The sequence below is a fragment of the Loxodonta africana genome, chromosome 24, assembly GCF_030014295.1.
Source record: "Loxodonta africana isolate mLoxAfr1 chromosome 24, mLoxAfr1.hap2, whole genome shotgun sequence".
Classification (NCBI taxonomy): Eukaryota; Metazoa; Chordata; class Mammalia; order Proboscidea; family Elephantidae; genus Loxodonta; species Loxodonta africana.
Window position 1 is genome coordinate 3,705,869 of NC_087365.1, and position 16,347 is coordinate 3,722,215.

A 16,347-nucleotide genomic window follows, 5' to 3' on the forward strand; every position below is an offset into this window, starting at 1 on the left:
TGTAATGAAGGATCTTTCAAGGGTAAAGCATCCTTTCTAACTCTGTTTTTTACTCCTAGTCCTTGAATCTGTCCTTCCTTCCACTTTCCACACATGTGTCTCCCCTTTCTTAAAGGTTCTGGTTTCAAACTCACTTGCTAACCATGTCGTCAGGCAGAAATTTACTGAGCCTCTCAGGATCTGAGAAATGGACAGAAGAAACTAGATAATAGGAGTGATTTCTCAGGGGTTTGCAGATAGTAAATCCCCGCTCCCCCATAAGGACTCAGCATGGGGTGCCTTACTGGATCTGTGTTAATCTCGAGCACCTTCCCTCTGCCATTCCACAGCTTCTAGGGTTTTCCTCTTCTGTAGCTAGTGTATGTTCCAGGCGAGTGCAACTGGTTCTAATATGGGCAGTGGTGTATCTAGGGTATTGCACTGGCCCTGGGCTTGTAGCATCTCTGAGCAGTTTCTATTAATCTGGCACAATGTCCTTCCTCAAGCACGATAATGTGTTAATTAAAGATTAATGGGCTTGATTTGTATTTTTGAGCCGATATTATGGTAAAGTTATCTAAAAGGGGGTGTCAGGTGGTTGGCCAGGGGCACAACTTCAGTGCTTGCCACAGGCACTATTTTCCATAGATACACTGGCCATACCAGGTTAAAAGAAACTCGCAGTGTCCCCAAGTACTTTTCCCCATTTGGAAGTGCAATACCTGCCATATCTGTCATACTCTAGTTATGCCTCTGGGTATGGGGGCTAAATAAGCCATTTGGAAAGTGAATTATCGGGCTGCACTGAACTTCAAATCAGATGTAGTAGTCATTCCCCAGGGTGCTTCTGGCCATCGGCCTGAGCTTGAGCAAGACTTGCCACTCTGGCTTGCAGTGGTTTAGCTAGTCCTTAAAGTCATTCCAGGGTCAGAGTTCTATGATGATCCCCCACTTCCTCCTCTGTCCCTCAATGTCTTCCTTTCTGTCTTCTTCCCACTTTCTCTCCCTCTCTCACTCCTCCTTCTCTCTTCTTTCCTCGATTTCTCCCCTATTCCCTCCTGTGTGCTGACCTCTATGAAGTGAGGAGAAAATTGGACTGGTTGATTTCCAAACTTTCATCAAATTAGGACATTGAGTGGCTTCTATTTGGAAATGGCTTATCTCTGTATTGGTAGGGCCTGCCAGGTCTGCACCAAAGCATGACCAAATCTGCAGTCTTCTGATTACCACCTCCTCCCAGCCACTCAGCCACTGTCCTTTCTTCCACGCAACAATTTCCAGGCTGATTTCCCTTCTCTCACTCTTGCCTGTACCAGTACTCCCATTTTCCACATAGGAGTCAACAGGACTATTAAACCATAAATTGAACCCCTTCACTACTCTGGTGGAAACAGATGGCTAACCTCTCCCCTGTAAAGAATGCAGACCCCTTCCTCTCTGTTTACAGCCTGACACCTGTCTACTTCCAATTTTACAGTCGAAGATACTCAGTATCAAAAAGGCAATTTTTTTTCTAAATTTAATTTATCAACTATGAAAATCAATAAACTCTTTGATGGTGCTGTTAGGCCACACTGATAAGAAACACTATTTTCTTTTAATAATGGAAAGCACTAAGGAATATTCAAAACCCATTGAAGTAGCAGAATCCTTGGAAAGCAGGGTATACACGCTGTGAATCAGAAGTTACCTCCCTATGATTAAAAAAAAAGAAATTAAAATATACTTATTAAGTTGCACAGGTGAAATTGTGTTGTAAACTTGGCTTTGCGAGAATAAAAATGCAAAGACTAGCAGAATAATTAATCCTTATTGGGTAGAGTTTTGGTTGTTTTTTTTTTAATCCTGATTATGAGCTACAGATGGCACTCATGGTTTGCAGTGTCCCCAGGTGCCTTTCCCCATTTGCAAGGGCAGTTATCTGAGCATCCCTCCTTTGAAAATCCAGTGCCAAGTGCCTGAAGAAGCAGTCCAGGCTCCCTCTACCTGTGGTTTGCCAGAGGCGATGTTCTGAGAGCACAGCTGGAGATCATTAGGCTCTCAGAAGAGAGCTCACTGTGAAATTGTAGGCCACCCCATTATCCTGACATTGATTTAATCACTTGCATGTGGAAGCATATCATTCTTTGCACGTGTTCTCAAACTCAAATTCCTGCTGACACAACAGACGCATAGCTCCAAACAGGCAGAAAATGGTCCCCAGATAGGGGCAGATTATCCAATAAGCCTGGTAAGCACAGTGCTTACCTTGCTTACCAGATCATCTGCAGTGAACAAGTTCACATTTTTTCACCACATCAGAGATTTTGCTTCTGGGTGTGTTTGGCATCTGTCTCTCTCCCAACCCCACAGCACCTTCCTACAAAATCAAAGCCTCTTTTCAAATTTACAGTCTCTTGAGAGGGGCCGATGACCTAGTAAGCGAGGCAAGCACAGGCTTCCTTGTGCTAATTTACTGATCTGTAGTGAACAATTTCACATGGGTTTTACCAAATCAAAGACAGTGTTTGCCGTGAACATTGAGCTCTTTTATACAATTATCAATATGAGACCAAATCGACAACAGTAACTCTAAAGCATAGATGAGATGTTAGGTCAGTAAGTCTAAGTTAATAGTGGTGAAATGATTTGGGAATAGGTAATGAGAGTGGTAACATAATGTAAAGAATGTAACCAATGTCACCAAATTGTACATGCAGAAATTGTTGAATGGATGTTATCTTTGGCCGTGTATATTTTCATATATATATATATATATATATATATATATATATATATATATATACCCACCCAAACCCAGTGCTGTCATATACACACACGCACTAATCCCTGGTACCTGTGAACATGAACTGATTTGCCATTGGGTCATTGCTGATGTTATCAGTTAACATTAGGTCATACAGATCTCCCTCAGAGCTCTCAGAAAGAATTAACATGGCTGACACCCTGATCTATGACTCCCAGCCTCCAAAGCTATGAGAGAATAATTTCCTGTTCTTATAAGCCACCTACTTTGTGATATTTTGTTACAACAGGCCTGAGAAAGTAAGAATTTCACATAGGGGATGTGAAGTGAGTCAGGGACCAGAAAGAGGACGATCAATCACACGTTGTCAATCAAGGCACCCCTGTGGGCAACAAGAGCTATGCAACTATGGGAAATGGCATGCGACACACATCAGAACATCTCACTCCAGGAGTAAAGGCACATGGGTTATTATGCAGTAAACCTATCAGCCATTTTCTGAGGGTCCTTTGGGAGTGTGGATTCCCTGTCACTTCTAGCCTGTGGAGTACCCAGGCAGAGGGGACCCGTGGTCAGAGAGAGCCCTCAGGTAAGGAAATGCAGGTACCTGCAAGTGAGGGCCAGATTGGCGCACACTGAGATGCCAGGGCTGAGGGGCATGAGGTCAGCACAGTGGGTTAGATATATCATATGTTAGCACCCGGTAAATGGGGGGCCCTGAATGTCAGGCCAGAGCTGAAGAGCCAACCTAGGAGAGCTTGCCAAGGAGTTCTACAGGTGAAACGGGTCAAGCAGATCAGAGACTTAGTGCCAGATAGGTACAGACCCAGAAAACTTCAAAGGTGAGTTGTCATAGGCCAGAGGACATTAGATCAATTCTAGGGAATTCTTCTCAAGTAAGGAGGGGCTGGTAGGTTCTGCACAGACACTCTAGCTGGCAGGATTTAATGTTTTGGTTAGCAGTGCTACAGCTGCTAACCAAAAGGTTGGCAGTTCAAATCTACCAGACACTCCTTGGAAACTCTATGAGGCAGGTCTACTCTGACCTGTAGGGTCGCTATGAGTCAAAGTCGACTCAATGGCAATGTTTTTTTTTTTTTTTTTTTTTCGGTCCATCTGAAAGAGTTTAACAAGTCTGAACTAGTGACAGATAACCCCAGAATTAAGATCCCCACACTTATCCCTGCCCAGTAATTTGATGCTGAGCATTGTTCCCATCCCTACCTCAGAACTGGGCTTCTGCCTTGACCATACCATTGAGATGTCACTGGAGCATTCCCAGTGTCTTCACAGCACCAACTGCTGAAACAAACTCTTTGGTTCCTCCCTTTGCACCCACAAGGGCACAAACTGCCTCTCCCATCACCACCACATGTGTATATGGGCTGGGGGGCTATTCAGGGGGAACAGAAATTTGATCAGAGAAGTGCATCAAGATAGCACACAGAATTTTCATGTTCTTTGTGATGAAATGGGGGCATTGTTGCAAAGTGTTGTAGGTTCAAAAGAAAGGAAAAAGTTTATAACAAGAGCAGAAACTTCTTTATTACACAATCAGCCACCAAGTCCCGTTTTTAATTGTGACCTCTGTCTGAGAAAGATCAAAGATGGCATGGTGCCACAGGAGACATTCGAGCAGAATGGTCAAGATAAACTAGTTGGTCTGAGTATTGGGTATTGTAGGATGAACTCTCAAAGGGAGCAAATTATGTGAGGTCCATTGGTTGGCCACATCTGCATTCCTTAGATCCTACCCTCTCGGGCCACAGACAAGCCAATATGCCAGTGAGTCCTTTGTGATTATGTATGCTGAAAGTAATATTTGTTGTAACTGGTTATTATGAGAGCTAATTCCTTTCTATCTGTTATCAGGGTAGAAAATAGATCTTTCTTTGTAACTGTTTGGTGAGCCTCTTGCCAGATTTATGCAAGTTGCCTTTATATACTTTGTGTCTCTAAACACGCTATACCTCTGCTCTGATTCCATGCTCACCAACAGTCTTCCTGATTATTCATCTGCATCTCAGGTACTCTGGCTCATGATGAAGATGCCCTGGTTAAGGAATGAGCGCCTTACTGATTGGAAATCTACAGCAAGCAGAGACCAGTGGCTGAGAGTATGGGCAGGGCCAGCCCTAAGTTTAGACCCCAGCTGCACTTGCAGATCTAGAACCCTGGGAAGTTATTTAACATTTCAAAGACTTAGTTGCTCCAACTTCAAATTCGAATTAAGCATTCTCATCCTCAACCTAAGGTTGTTTTGATAATTAAGCTAAGAAAACCCTTGGTTTTGGTATCTGGTACATAATAAGGGTTCAGTAACTTGGAATGGCATTTTTGTGACTATATCAGAATTTCTTTTTTTTTTTATTATTCATTTATTTTTCTTGGAAGATGAATTTTGATGGAGGATGTGACTAAGAAAATTCCTGGTTTTGCTTCATCATTTACCAATTTCCTTGACTGGTTACTGCCTTTGAAATGTTTTGGTTATTTTTGTCTCCACTGGGACAGGTTAATCCCAAAAACAACCCAAGCAGATGTTGAGTGCTTTCTGAACTTCTCATTTGTGGATGCTCTGCATCTGAAATCTGCACTACAGAGGTACAAAGGTCAATTTTTCTGCCTGCAGGATACCAGAGTTTTAGGATCTCACCTCCATAACTAAACCTAGGTCTGAATTCTCGTGGAGGAGAAGAAATAACACCAGCGTCTTACATTTGTACAGTGCAGTATGCTCTAAGTGTGACCTACAGACCACCTGCTTCAGAACCACCCGGAGGTGTTTGTTTAAAAGGCAGTTTCCTGAGTGCTATTGTTATTAGTTGCCAAGTGGATTCTGACTCATAGTGACCCTACATACAACAGAATAAAACGCTGCCTGGTCCTGCGCCATCCTCACAATCCTTGCTATGCTTGAGCCCATTGTTTCAGCCACTGAGTCAGTCCATCTCACTGAAGATCTTCCTCTCCTTCCCTGAACCAACATGTCACTCTTCTCCAGGGACTGATCCCTCCTGACAACATGTCCAAAATGTGTGAAACGTAGTCTCGCCATCTTTGCCTCTAAGGAGCATTCTGGCTGTACTTCTTCCAAGACAGATTTGTTTGTTCTGGCAGTTCATGGTATATTCAATATTCTCTGCAACACCACATTTCAAAGCCATCAGTTCTTTTTCGGTCTTCCTTATTCATCATCTAGCTTTCACACACATATGAGGCTATTGAAAACACCATGGCTTAGGTCAGGCACACCTTGGTCTTGAAGGTGACATCTTTCAACACTTTGAAGAGGTCCTTTGCAGCAGATTTGCCCAATGCAATGTGTCTTTTGATTTCTTGACTGCCACTTCCATGGCTGTTGATTGTGGATCCAAGTAAAATGAAATCCTTGACAACTTCAATCTTTTCTCCATTTATCACGATGTTGCTTATTGGCCCAGTCGTGAGGGTTTTTGTTTTCTTTATATTGAAGTGTAATTCATACTAAAGGCTGTGGTCTTTGATCTTTATCAGTAAGTGCTTCAAGTCCTCTTCACTTTCAGCAAGCAAGGCTGTGTCATCTGCGTAGCACAGGTTGTTAATGGGTGTTCCTCCAATCCTGAAGTCCCGTTCTTCATACAGTCTATCTTCTTCGATTATTTGCTGAGCATACAGATTGAATAGGTATGGTGAAAGGATACAACCCTGGTTAACACTTTTCCTGACTTTAAACTGTGCAGTACCCCCTTGTTCTGTCCGAACAACTGCTTCTTGATCTATGTACAGATTCCTCAAGAACACAGTGAAGGGTTCTGAAATTTCCATTCTTTGTAATGTTATCCATAATTTGTTATGACCCACACAGTCAAATGCCTTCACATAGTCAATAAAACACAGGTAAACATCTTTCTGGTATTCTCTGCTTTCAGCCAGGGTCTATCTGACATCAGCAATGATATCCCTGGTTCCACAACCTCTTCTGAATCCAGCTTGAATTTCTGGCAGTTCTCTGTCAATGTACTGCTGCAGCCACTTTTGAATGATCTTCAGCAAAATTTTACTTGCATGTGATATTAATGATATTGTTTGATAATTTCTGCATTTGGTTGGATCAACTTCTTGGGAATAAACATAAATATAAATCTCTTCCCCTTGGTTGGCCAGGTTGCCGTCTTCCAAATTTCTTGGCATAGATGAGTGGCCACTTCCAGCATTGCTTCCATTTGTTGAAACATCTCAATTGGTATTCCATCAATTCCTGGAGTCTTGTTTTTTGCCAATACCTTCAGTGCAGCTTGGACTTCTTCCTTCAGTACCATTGGTTCCTGATCATATGCTACCTCCTGAAACGGTTAAATGATGACCAATTCTTTTTGGTATAGTTACTCTGTATATTTCTTCCATCTTCTTTTGATGTTTCCTGCACCATTTAATATTTTCCCCGTAGAATCCTTCAGTATTGCAACTTGAGGCCTAAGTGCTACCTGGACTTATTTGGAACTGAATTACATGCAGGGCAGAACCTCAGTGCAGCTTGCTGTTTAAGCCTTTACATCACCTACCAAAAGATGCCCGTAGCATTATCTCTGGTGAGCATAATAATAACCCTCAGTGTCATTAAAGCCGACGGGCTGTATATTCCTCTACAGCCCCCAAGAAATCTTTTTCTAAGTCTGGGGAAGCCCACTGTTACTTGACCTTGTGAAGAGTCCCCCTTGGTTTTCAAAAGTGTAAAAGGTGACACACCTCCGAAGCAGGGGAATCAGGACTCAGACCTAGCCTTTGTGATTCCAAGTCCAGTGCTTTTTCCACAACTGCTCTTCAAGCCCATGGCCAGCCTCTTATTTCCTCTGCCAGCCTGCCTTGGAGCTCAGCTGTGTTTCCGCTTAGATGCTGTCCTTGGGTCTGACAGCAAATATAGGGTCCCTATTCGTTGAGGTCTCTTTTTCCTAAGAGGGGAGGTAGGGCCTGGCTGTCAGAGAGCGGTATTTTCAGAGTTCTAACCCATAAACCCAGATTGTATTGTCAGATTTGTTCCTCTACTATTGCCTGGGAAGGCACAAATAGTAACAACACTAAATAACAATAAGTTTTTATGGTGGGTCAGTTTCTATGCTAAGCACTTTACATATTTTTCTTCATTTAAACCTGACAACATCCCGGTAAGGTAAATATTATGATTGTGTCCATTTTATAGATAATTGTTTAAAATTCAGTTTTCTAAGGCTTAGGTGAATTAACAAACTTGAGAAAAATCACACAGATATTAAGAGGAGGCTCCAGGATGCTAATCCAAAAAGAACGAAAACTCAATTGGTTTGAATCCAAGGCTTGTATTTTTTTTTTTTTAGTTTCTCATTCAAAAACTTATACACAAATTGTTCTGTGACTTTGGTTGCAATCCTAGCAATGTGTCAGCACTCTCCTCCTCTCCCTTTCCACCCGAGTTCTCCATGTCCATTTGTCCAGTTTTCCTGTCCCTCCCTGCCTTCTCGTCTCTGCTTTTGGGCAGATGTTGCCCATGTGGTTTTGTACATTTGATTGAACTAAGAAGCATGTTTCTCACTTGTGTTATTGTTTGTTTTACAGGCCTATCTAGTTTTTGACTGAATAGTGGGCTTGGGAGTGGCTTCAGTTCTGTGTTAGCAGGGTGTCCTCTAAATCAGGATTTTATAAATTTGGTATAAGTCTTTACCCCTGCCTATGATTAACCCTGGTGCTCTAATTCAGAGCTAGTAGAATGGGCACAAAGAATCAACCCAGTGTTACAGTCAAAAAGAAAAGAAAGAAAAAAAAAAAAGGAAATCTCCTAACAACAAAGAATAAAACAAGCACACCTTAGCAGCCTCTGACATGGCCCACCAGATCTTCACAGCAACCACTGCCCCCTTGCACCCCAATCCACAAGCATGTGCGACTCTTTCTGCCTGATGGCTTTTGCAGGTCACCAAAGCATGCTCATCTAGTACTAGGCACAGCAAAAATTCTGTGCAAGCCCTCAGGAATGCACATAACCAATGATGGGTAGTGAAAGTGGATAAATGCTTCCCCCTCCTCACTTATGTGGGATGACCCTATGGCATATTCCATGGTCTCTCATAGGTACACAGACTGCTCACCCACTCATTAACACACCTGCACTAGCCACCTTCCCTTCTTTGTCTCATTTCCTCACTCTCCACCAGGGCTTGATGGGACCACCTCCCAAATGAACAACTTCACATCAATCTTTGTCTCAGAGTCTGCTTCTGGGGGAACCCGAAGTAAGACAGATATTTGTTCAGTGAAAATATTTTAGCTGAACCTTATACATCTGAATAAATATAAAGAAATAATCCCCCACCTCCCCAAAAAAGAGCTTCTTAGGTAATGATTTTGTTTACGATTAAGATCATAAGTGCAACAGAGCAACTCTGTATTCATATATAAACTGTACCATGTACTAGTTCCAGGATATTCAAATAATCAGCATAAGACATTTAGCAGAGTGCTTGACATAGATTAACTCTTCTCAACTTTTAAATTCACCTTTATTGAGGTATAAATGACATACAACTAATGAAAACATTTAAATGTAAAGTTCAATAAGTTTTGATAAATGCATACACCCAATAAAGATAAAGAATATTTCCATAACCTCAGAAAGTCCCTTTGTCCCTTTGCAGTCAATTTCCATCCCAGGCAAGCATTGATCTACTTTCTTCCACTGATGTCCAATGATTTTTATTTAAAGACATGGTTTGAGGCTACATACAGTCAAATAGGTTATAATAGTGATTGGGGAGAAAAAAAAAAAAAACACTCAGAGTGGTCCCACCTGAAGGAGGAGGGTGAGGCATTTATCCACCTCATCACTGGTTAAGTGTGTTCCTAAGGACATAAATGCCACAGAATTTTTGTTGTTCTCTGTCCTAAACTGAGCATACTTTGGTGATCTGCAAAAGCTATCAAGCAGTGCTTATGTCAAAACCACCATCCATGGACTTACAGAATGCCTTATCCACCGTCATGGTATCCCACACTGCATTGCCTCTCATCAAGGGACTCACTTCACAGCAAATGAAGTGTAGCAAGGGGCCCAGGCTCATGATATTCCCTGGTCTTACCATGCTCCCCATCATCCCGAAGGAGCTGGCTTGATAGAACTATAGAATGGCCTTCTAAAGACACAATTACAGCACTAGCTAGGTGACAATACCTTGCAAGGTTGGGGCAATGTTCTCCAGGAGGCTGTATATGCTCCAAACCAGCATCCAATATATGGTGCTGTTTCTTCCATAGCCAGGATTCATCGGTTCAGGAATCAAGGGGTGGAAGTGGGAGTGGCACCACTCACTATCACCCCTATTGAACCACTCGCAAGATTTATTCATCCTTTCCCTGCAGTCTTACACTCTGCAGCTCTAGAGGCCTTAGTCCCAAAGGGAGGAATGTTCCCACCTGGAGACACATCACGGATTCCGTTGAACTGGAAGCTAAGAATACCATCTGGCCACATTGGGCTCCTTACGTCTCTGGATCAACAGGCAAAGAAGGGAGTTACCATACTGGCTGGTGTGATTGATCCTGATTACCAAGGGAAAATTGGATTGATATTACATAATGGGGGTAAAGAAGAATACAAGAGATCCCTTAGGATGTCTCTTAGTACTACCATACCCTGTGATTAAAGTTATTGGAAAATTACAACTCAATTCCAATATGACTACTAATGGCCCAGACCCTTCAAGAATGAAGATTGGGGTCACCCCACCAGGCAAAGAACCACAGCCAGCTGAGGTGCTTGCTGAGGGCAAAGGGAATATGGAAGGGGCAGTGGAAGAGGGTAGTTCTAAATACAAGTTATGGCCATGTGACCTGTTGCAGAAATGAGGACTGTAATTGTTACTAGCATTTCTGCTTCGTATGTGTGCATCAAATATTTTTGTTTTCTTCACTCATGAAATATAAGATCTTAATGGGTTAGTGAGTTTTTGGTTGTATGTGTGTTTATTGTGTCATGTTAGGCGCAAGTACGACTTTATAATTGTATTTATTCAGAGATTAAGTTTGGTTTAAGGAGATGTGTACAGGCGCCAAATTGACAAGAGTTGGACTGTGATGGTTAAGATTGTGTGTCAACTTGGCTGGGCTGTAATTTTCAGTGTCTTGGTAGTCATATAATGTGATCATTTCCCTGTTGAGATCTGATTCGTGATCACCCCCACGATGGGATCTGCTATAAGCAGCCAATTAGTTGAAGGGGAGTTCCCTTGGGTATGTGGCCTGCATCAATACAGGCAGACATTCTGGAAAGGTTTGGGGCTTTTTACTCATGCTGGACCCTGCAGCTAGCTCCTGTTCTTGGGACTTGAGCTAGCAGCTTACCTGCAGTTTTGCCTGCCGATTTTGGGTTCACCAGCCCCGGTGGCTATGTGAATCAGGAGAAGCCTCTTTCTGACCCATGTACTTGGGACATTTCAGCCTCTTGAGCCATTTCCTTGATATTAATCTCTCTCTATATACGTATATATTTATAAGCTTTACTGGTTTTGGTTCTCTATAGAACCCAGCCGAAGACATATGTTCTATCACTTTTTATTAAAATAATTTGTATTGGTCACTCCTGTGAGTGATAAGGAGAAAGCCAGTTTAAGAGCTGATGTTTTTTCTCCTGGCTCTCAGATAAATAACGTGACTGGTGGCATGGGAGGATGCTTAAAGGTGGAGCTGACTTCAAATGTTGAATGACTTCTCCTGTTAAATTTCCAGAAGACAAAATCTGAGAGTTATTCACTAAATTAGAGAAAACATCTCCAATCATAACTTGATCTTTATGCCATATTCTTGGAATTTTAACAGTCATTGTTGAATTAAGAGCAAATCTCCAATATTGTATTTGGGTAAGTCCCAGGAAGCAAAGTCTATAAGAAATATCAATGATTTGTTCACTGAGTCCGTTCATTGGTCCACAAACACTTACAGGTTTCCACTGTGTGCTAAATTCCCTCCCACATGATGTGAAAGAGAGACCAGACAGCTCTGCATGGAGATTACATTCTCATGTATATGAAGAGAGATGGATAATAGCAAATTAATGCCTAACTGACCAAAACAAAATCTGTGCCATACAGAGATCGAAACAGGGTGACAAGATGGATGGAACACTTTTGAAGGCCTCTCTGAAACAGTCATCTTTAAGCTGATCTCTGATTGGCATGGAACGAGCTAGCCTGGTAAAGACTGAGGAAAATTATGCCAAGTGGAGGAAACCATAAAGACATCGAGGCAGTAACATATTCCAGATCTCTGAGAACAGCCAAGCATTGCTGGAGCAAGAAGGTACGGGGTAGAGGGAGTGACAAGAGATGAGGCTTAGATCCACTATAGAATATATTTTATGTTCTATGGGAAGCCATTGATGGAGTTTAGAGTGATATCTATTTCAAACGTTTATTCTGAGTATTACGGAGGGATTAGACTGTGGAGAGGCAAGAAGCAGGATTTGGAGGATATATTAGTTACCTGAGGCAGGGATGTCTTGGACGAAGATGGTAGCAGTGTTGCAGATGGAGTGCCAGATTCACACCTGTTTGGAGGTAGAGTCAAGATTTTCTGCCACCAAGTATATAACTCAAGGATAGCATCCACATTTGGGCATATGAGACACCTGAAGTCTAAGGAGCGGTAATGTCAGAGATACAGGCTGAGGTCTCGTCAACATTTATGTGGTGCTCAGATCACAGAGTGGATAAGGTCAGCCAGACAGAGTGTTTAGAAGAAAAAGACAAGAGGCAGTCTGCATTTGGAAGACAAAAAGATGTGGAGGAGACAGCAAAGGAGGTGGGATGAAGTGGAACAAAATGAAGCCATCATGATGTCATGAAAGCCAAAAATAATAACAATAATAATAAAATGTTCCCAGAAATATTTGAGAAAAGTGAACTCTAAGAAGAATGTTTGTGTTTACCAATGGCAGCTGAAATAATGTGAATAACTTTGGTGTGGCATTAAGCAGCCTTCACGTGAGAATTTAGTGTGGGGAATTCCCATGGTCTGCATCTCGTTCTTCACTGGACAGACTCATGGTTCTTTACCCACTAACATTGTTCTGCTTTTCTGCTTTGCATCACAGGACAAGTGATTCTGTTTCAACATTGCTTAATTGTCTATTCCCCCCTTTTATTCCATCCTTGTATCTCTTGAGAAATTAGGAGATTTGGCATAGTTATCATACAGCAAATTTCATACTGATTTCATGATCTCATGGTGCAGTGCTCGGGGTTAGCTGAAAGAGTCTTGAGTCCCAGTGCGTGCACTTGTTGAAAGAAAAATCCCCGGGTCAGCCAATAGTCATTCCTGTTTAATTTTACATGTTTGCACTTAAAACATTCTCTTAGGCAGCCCAGAAACAAAGAGAGGAAGTCACAGAAGATTATTTTTTGGAACAATTCTGGTTCTGACACACGGTATCATTCCAAAACCCTGGCAGTGTTTTCCTCCTACTTTTGTATTTCATTTTTCTACAGTTTATTCTTTTTAGCATTTTCTCAAAACCCACTTAGGCTAAATGATAAATCCTAGTTAAGAACAGGTTTTTTTTTTCTTTCTTTCTGTTTTTCTTTTAAGACATGCCCTGAGCAGCCACTAACTAGATTGTCAAGCACGCCAAGAGTTTCCCTGTTAGAACTGATTTTGTTCCTCAGCTTATTATTATCTTTTGAGGAGAAATGTGTTTTTTGAATTGCCGGGAGTTAACCATTTGCTTTATTGATGGTCCGTTAACCGGGTGACACAAACCACATGATGTCATCATGGAAGAATGGTAACCTCCAGCAAAACACTCAGCTTCCCGGTCCAGTATGTCTGAGCAACTTGGAAACAATCTTGCCAATATGATTCAACTACAAAAAATTAGCAAGACAAACATTCCCAATGATGCCCTCTGCCCCTGTACATGGCTTTGCCTTTTCTTAGGACCTTGGGAGCTGCTTGGTTTTTCAGGAAGTCAAAGATGAATTTCATTACCTTACACCAGACCAAGAGAGACAAGAAGAAAGTATAATTTTTTCCACTTGCTCTTTCTTGCTCTTGCCCACTAAATTTCAGGTGTTAGTTGCCACTCAGTCAGCTCTGACTCATAGACACCTTATATATAGCAAAATGAAGCATTCCCCAGTTCTGCACCATCTTCACGATCGTTGGTATGTTTGAGTCCATTGTTGTGGCTATGGCGTCAACTATCTCATTGAGGGTTTCCCTTTTGTTGGCTGGCCCTTTTCTTTACCAAACATGATGTCATTTTCCAGCAACTGGTTTTTTCCTGATCACGTGCCCAAGGTAAGTGCGCCAAAGTCTCACCATCCTTACTTCTAAGGAGCTTGCTGGTTGTGTTTTTTCTAAGACTGATTTATTCAGGTAGTTCAGTTAAAAGGATAAGGACACGTTTGGCTACTCCTTTCACTTTTTTTCTCTTAGCACATTGCCACTTTCTATGGGTGGTTATGGATCAAAGAGCAAATTTAAAGAAGGACAAGGCTCGGTTGATTTGCTGTAATCATTTTTACAAAGATCTCCACTGGCCTCCTTATTACCAAACCTAATGGCCCTTTCTCAGTTCTTACCTTCATTGACCTCCCTGTATGGTTTGGAATTCTCACCATTCCTTCTTTCTTAGCCTCAGACTCCTGGTTCTCCTCCTACCTCTCTAGCTGCCCCCCTTTAGTCTCCTTCCTCTGCCCACCTTCACAACTGGTTGCTCTAGTCCTGCCCACAGTTGCCTTTTTTTCTCACATACAATCCTGGGCAGTGAAATCCACTCCTGTCGATTCACTCTCACCATAGGTGGCTGGGTGTCCGATTGGTACTCCAGGCTAAGTCTCTCTCTACATTCAAGTTGTTTAAAACTGGATGCTTCCATTCATTTACACATTTACTTACTGGTTCATTTAACAAATAGCATTTTACAGCTGCTCACTGGCAAAGGCAGGGTGGGGACCTTGTGATGAATCAAAAGCATTATGTCTTTTCTCATCCACTGAATCAGTGTCCATAACCACAGGTATATCCAACACAAAATAATCATAACAGAACTTAACATCTTGCGCCTTAAAACTGTTCCCCTCTCTATGAATGGTCTCCAATACTCAAGTCATGAGTCCAACCAATCTGTCTCTAAGTCCTGGCAATTCTTTTCTCTGTCTTTTGAATCTGGTCACTTTCTCCGTCTTCACTGATACTACCACCACCCTTCTGTTAAACCACTACCAATTCTTGCCTGAATTATGGGGCTGCACCCTATTTTATTTCTTCCAGTGACTTCCTGTTATGTCAGGATAGAGCTCAGCCTCTTTAATCTGGCCTTCAGGGCTCCCAGTATCTGACCCCTGCTAACAACCCCACTCTCCTGACTTGGCATATCCCACTCAGGCTCCCCAGCCTGGTCAGTTCCAGGCTTGTGCCTGGCTTTCCTTTAATCCTGGCACCTTTGCTCTTGGTGTCATTCCTCTTGATAAACCTGCTCTCACCTCTAGTCCTTCCCTATCCTTCCCTTGCTAACTCCTGCCTATACTTTATGCCTCAGATTCAATGTCATTCGCTCTAGGAAGTTTCTTTTAACTCCCCAAGACTGAGTTTGGGGCATCCTTCATTTTGCCCTACTCTCCAAAGTTGGCCGTAATGTGACCCATATGTCATCATTGCCTGCTGCCCTGACTATGTGATATGTTGTACAGGCAGGGGCTCCATTGTATTCCCCATTCCAGCACAGTACCCAGCACAGACCATGTGCTCAGGCCATATTTGCTGAGTGAATGAGTGAAATAACAATGTATTAAGTCAAGCTACTTAGCTGGGTATTAAGGGGCGAAAAAAGAGGTGGATTTGGAGAAAGATAAAAATTTTCAAGGAATAAAAGTGTCCCCAATGACAGCTCTAAAAAGTAGGATAGAGATGATGCAGAAGGGGGACCCTGGTTCTTTGTTTGTATCCCATCTATAAAAGAACCAAATTATCCTCAAAGGCACCTGGGAAATTCCTGACTATTGAATAAAACAGTCTTAATAAGGGAGCTCACAGAAGGCTGAAGAAAGTTTTTCTGCCTATTAACCCACATTCACAAAGCAGGGATCTAAAAATTATTTAATAACCAATTGAGCTCTTAAATATACTTGCTTTTCTAGAAATTTGGTGTCAGAGTAGATTGAAATGGAATTGGCTGGACTTGAACTGAACCAATCTTAATCTTATAAATAATGAGAAGTTGGAAAGAATTTGTAAACTTTAAATACATACTATCTTGCAAAATTGTTGCAAAATGCCTTTAAAATACTTGTAACTATTTTTTCTTTTTTTGGATGATTTTTGAGTCTTGGACTTCTGTGCCGTAAGCTCAGCACCAAAACAAGTTCCCAGGATAAAAAATACACACACACACACACACACACACACACACACACACACATATATATAATCAGTTACACCATCATCAGAAAAGCTTCTCATTTTTTTCTACTCAACCAAGTGGTCAGACAAAAGTCCTGGGGAGGCGGGTTAAAAAGCAGGATCAAAGGTGTCCTCTCAGGAAATGTTTTCCTCCTCAAATGGCAGCTGCAGTGCAGTGTGGGTAACACTCCAGGAAGTGAGTCTGTCAGCTGGGAAGT